Source organism: Mauremys reevesii, linkage group 23, assembly GCF_016161935.1.
Source record: "Mauremys reevesii isolate NIE-2019 linkage group 23, ASM1616193v1, whole genome shotgun sequence".
Lineage (NCBI taxonomy): Eukaryota > Metazoa > Chordata > Testudines > Geoemydidae > Mauremys > Mauremys reevesii.
The window spans coordinates 22,012,278-22,017,470 of record NC_052645.1 but is presented as its reverse complement, the minus strand read 5'-3'; the positions used below and the strand labels follow the sequence as shown (position 1 = coordinate 22,017,470).

The 5,193-nt window shown below is 49.4% G+C and overlaps 1 long non-coding RNA gene across 1 annotated transcript; it reads left to right on the top strand.

The window, feature by feature from the left end:
- The first annotated feature begins 948 nt into the window (after nt 1-948).
- On the top strand, nt 949-1,786 carry LOC120389078. Its single transcript, XR_005590748.1, has 3 exons — nt 949-1,105; nt 1,463-1,525; nt 1,672-1,786. It is a non-coding gene; the product is annotated as an uncharacterized LOC120389078 (long non-coding RNA).
- Nucleotides 1,787-5,193: the final 3,407 nt, after the last annotated feature.

Genomic DNA, 5,193 nt, shown 5'->3' with positions numbered 1-5,193 from the left:
TAACTGCCCATATCCACAGTGCCAATTATAATGTAACTTTCACTGTGGTATTCATAGCAACAAACCTTAACACACCCTCCTCTGTTACAGTCCCTCCCTCTCTGCCTGCACCGCATCCCACCCTTGCTGTCCCCAGCTCAAGGCTGCTCTCAGTGGCAGGGTCCTTTGGAGAGAGCCAGGTGGCAAGGGAGGTTGTTCAGGATACATTCCAGCATTGCTGCATCGCTGCAGCAAATGGTGAATAATGCACAAGGGTGAAAAAAAATGACACCTGCAACATCTCTCAGGTGTCTCCCCATCCATGCAAAGCCTATTCTCTAGGCCTGTTCTCAAGACTCACCCTCCCCAGGGCCCAATCCAGTGTCTCTAGTAGCTAATGGGAGTTCTTCTGTTGATTTCAATGGGTTTTGGACCATGCCCGTAGCCAGCTTCCACCCTAGCCACAAAATATTTGCATTACTTTAAATAATAATAATGAGCTATAAATGTTTGTCTCCACAACCCACACCCAGACACCCAGTATCACAGAGGCAGCAGTGCCTGTCTCCCCATACGGAGATGAAGTGACATGGCTTACCCAGCACTGGGCGTGAAGGGCAAACACGCTCATGAGAGAGGTCTAGGAACCAGGCTGGGCCAACATTTTTTAAAATTTTGAAATGTCAATGGTTTTTCTTTGGTCAACATTCTAAATTTTGGCACACCCCCAACAAAAAATTCCAAACCAGCCAACCAGCCTACCAAGCAAAAAACCCAACCCACCAAAAAGCCATTTTACCTGGTGTTTTCACTCTATTTTAATCCTGGTGTTTGACCAGGTCTGGGGCTCTTCAACATTTGTCAAATTTCAAAATTTTGATGTGAATTTTCATCACCATTTTGAACTGGGATGAATGAGTAGGAAAACAGTAATTTTAATATGACATCCCCCCCTTGTTTTTCAGCCATCTCTATAAAAATGAGGACAGAGGGGATGAGCCACAGTCACCCTAGCAGGAGAGAGGATGTCTTACTGATGGAAGCATGGGTATCAAATGCATAGAATCTCTGGCCCCACAGTCTCCTAACTTCCATCCCATCTATGGTCCACATCTGCTCATGAGCAGTAAGAAGCTCTGCTGTTACATTATTGTTCATTGCAATGATAGTTAACCCTGATGTTGTGGAGTAAATGTACCCATGACATCAGCACTAGGGCACAGGGTCCGGTGGGAATGGCCTTGTGTCCATTTTAAAGGATGTTTCTGCTTGCAAACCCCGTGTATCCTTCACTTCTCTTTAGAAGAACATATTATTCAAACATGTTAACATGAGATTTTCATCCTGTGTCCATCTTGTTTAATATGAACCTATATCAGTTCTCCTAATGAGCATCTGCAGGACGGACAACACTCAGAATTAAACAGGGGATAGCTTCAGCATTGGATGAAATTACAGGCTTCTGCCTCTGCTTCCTTTCTAGTTACATCCCTTCTGGAGAACTTTAGTTAGAGAATTCCCAGGACATTGCTCTGCATATCTGAAGGTCAGGAGGATATTTTGCATGGGGGTGAGGGGGAGAAATGAAACCATATCACTTTTCTAATATAAATCCATTTAATTTGCATATCTAAAGCCCACTTTATTTGTGTGTATCTTTTAAGTACCTTTTTTCCTTTTCCCCTGGCATAGACTCTGTTTCAGAAGGCCCCTGTGCGCAGAATACAGAAGCTGCAGCCAGACGCCAGGGGAAGGAAGGCACTTTAATACAAGGAAGACGAGATGGGACTAAAATGATAATTTTAAGCAATCAATAGTCTACTGTGTACATTTTATTGTTCTGTTCTGCTGTGTGGTGGGAAATCACCCAGCCTTCACTCCCCAGAGGAAGGAAGTAACTACCAGAACCACTCTGCTCTGAAGGGCTTGTAACTCTTCCAGGGACTTTCTCCCACAGGTGGGGAGAGCATTACCCTTGAAATGCTGGAATTTACCAAGCGGCCAACCAAGAAGTGCTCAGTAGGCTGTGTGTGTGCTTCGTTTAGCTGGGGAAGACAGCTCCCAAAAGAAACAGTCTCTCAGCCCAGATGCCTCCTTCGAAATGCTGGGTTTCCGCGACCCTGGTGAAGTGCTGTGATACCAGGTTTCATGCCAAGCCTACCTCTGTAGGGTCTGGGGAGAGCCGTCAGCCATTACAGAGACCCCTGGCCTGGGTGCTCATTTCCTTCCCCCGCCACGGGGAGAGTGCTGGTAAGCCGTGCTCCTCCGCAGCTCCCCCTTCGTGGCCAGTGCCCTGAGAGCTCCTGTTCCTAGTTCAAGCCACCCTACCCCCGAGGAGAAGAGAGACCCTCTGTTCTGCTCTTACATTGGCCTTCCCTTGCTGGCCTCCAGACAGTTTCAACAAGCTCTGGATAGTCTCTTGAGGCAGGGGACCAATGGAAGACATTGCATTTGGTTGGGCATGCGCTCAATGGAGGCTATTAGTTAGCACTATCAGGTGATGCAGGAAGGCAGCTCCTGGCTCTGGGGCCATGTAGAACAGTGTGAAAGGACATCAGTGTGCGTTAAGATCGAGCCCCCACCAGGAAAATGAACCCAGCACCTGGAGGGAGATTAGGGCTGGGAGTCAGATCTCATTATGGGGCTATCAGGAACAGTCACTGCTTTTCACTCTCTGCCATCAATGGCAATCAGCCATTATCGTTCACACTGGGGCGCCCGGAGCCAGAGTGAAGTTTAGAACCAAGCTCTGCAGCAGCTGGAACAATTAACTCCCCGCAAGAAGGTGGAGAGTCACGAGCGATGCCCGGTGGGAGGTGAACTCTGGTCTTGTTCTGATGGCTTCAGCAGGACTTCTGGGACAGGCTGCTTGGAATAAAAGTGGGATTTGCCTTTCTGACGGGCCTCTTGCAGTGGGACTTTTCAGAACCTTCTTATATCTTCATCAGTTCTGTGAACTCTGGGGTACGGCGGGGTGCACCCCTCACCTTCCGCCCCAGGGGTCTACGGACCCACCCTGTGCCACACACAACCCTCTACAGACCGCAGCCAGCTGATCTCACGGACTTAGCCCAGCTTCTCAGCCGCACTGTGACTGCTTTGCCATCCCCTCAGATGCTCCAGGGCACCCCTGACACCCCAGGGATATCTTGATGCCGGAACAGCCCCTTTGGGCCATGGGACGCCAGGATCAGGGAAGTGTAAAGATCATGTGGACCCAATTCAAAGCCCATTGAAGTCAAAGGGAATAATTTGCTCTCGCTTCCATGGGCTTTGGATCAGGCCCTTAGGGTGCAGCCCTGAGAATCTCTCTATCCTCTTTCATATTCTCTGTCCCTTGACAGAAATTCCCTGCTGTTGGTGCAAGAGCTTTCTGCTCTGCAGCTGCACCTCCTGCTCTCAGGAGCAGCCTTGCTGCGTCTTTCTGCGTCTTCAGAGGCCAGGCCTCCTTTCCCTGGCCTGTACATCTTCCATAATAGCAGGGAGATTCTGCCAGTTAACTCTGCTCTGGTTAGGGACACAGCGGGTATGAGTGAGACTCCGCGTGACACAGTGCGGTGCCTATTGGGTATTGACTGGATAATGCTTGTGAGTTGACAGGTAGCAGGTGCATTGCTTCAGTCTTTGCACATCTGCAAGCTGGTAAATCAACACATTCGCTTGTAGTCTGGCAGGATGAAGAAGCAGTTCTGCTGCTGCTGGTTGCAGCCAGAGCTTTGATGGTATAAATCCTGCTGCTCTGATTGTGAACAAAATCCTAACCATGTGTTTCCCCCTATTCACTGGCCTTGCAAAGGGCAGGCTGGTGCGTTGAGATATTGGTGCTGCAAAGTGCAGCACTATTTTCAAAACCTCTCCTCAGCCACAGGGGCTTGTACAATCCAGGGCGAACAAATATTTATCCCGTGGTTTCTTCTGGGGCATGGTGCTATTTTAACCCCTGCCTCATGCAGTGTTACCGATGTGTGAGGCTGCCCGACCCCTCCAGAAGAATCCCTTCATACAAATGCAGCTGTATGTGTCCTGTTAGCTCAGCCTGCAAAGCGGAGGTGCGGCTACGCTGTGGAGCCTGCCCTTTGGAGTGGTCAGTAAAATCTGCCCAAGTTGTTTCCTAAAAGTAATAGAGTGTCTCATCTTATGCACGGCTGCAGAATCCTGCTCCCCTGAAAAAATGCAACAGCAGAAAACATTCAAGAGGCAGCCCAGGGGGCTTGTCCTGTTGATCTGCTGCACCTCTGGGAATATCCCAAAGGGCTGGTGAGATCAATGCCTTTCTCACTGGGTGCAAAGCCTACAATTTTATCTATGGCAAACACAGGAAACTGCACTTCCAGAAACATACAAGGGCATTGCACAGCCTTGGCAGAGCAGAGCTCAGTAGCAACGGGATGCTGGCAGGGACAAGGAGCAGGTATTTCTCTGTCTGCAGGGGATGCACAGGATATTAAATCTCTCTCTCACACACACACATGCACATTTACACCTAACTCAGCACAGGGCAGGAACTTCGGAGTGAAAGTCTGTCGTTCCATCCTGAACTCACCCCGGCTTTGCTGCACACCCTGCATGACCTGTAGCAGCATGCGCGCAGCAGCAACTGAGCCCAATGGAGGGGATTCCCTGGATTTTGCAGAAGTTACAAGAATTTGCAGCTTATAAAAACTCCACTGAAGCTGTCCAGGACACAGGCTCGATCCTCTGTCCCATCAGTGCTGCTATATCTGGCTTGTGGTGTGTGAACTCAACAATCTCTACCTTGTAAATAGAGACAGGAATGCCAACCTGTCTGTCAGGGGTGTTAGGAGGATTAATTAGTCAGAGTTTGTGAAGTGCTTTGAAGGCACTGAATTCCAGCCGAGTAGTAGGAACAAATACAGCTGTTCTGGGAGCTGTCACACTAACCCTGAGAGAGAAGTATTGGGAAACCAGAGGCTCCCAGGGCTAAAGTGTTTGTCAGGAAATGACTGAAATCCGAACACGCTGGCAATGGGGAGAGCTCTGCTTGGGTTCTTCAGGGAGAGGCTGGCGTTTAGGGGAGCAGAGCCTTGTGGACTAAAACACACCGCCTCACATGCGGCACCTTGCAGGGCCAGCTGGTTACGAGGGGAACCATTCTGAAAACATTGCCACGAATTAAAAGTTTCTGTTTCTGGGCTCTCTGGGAGGAACTGGAGCTGCAGCACCGAAGAGGAGGACGAGAGAAGAGGGCATTTT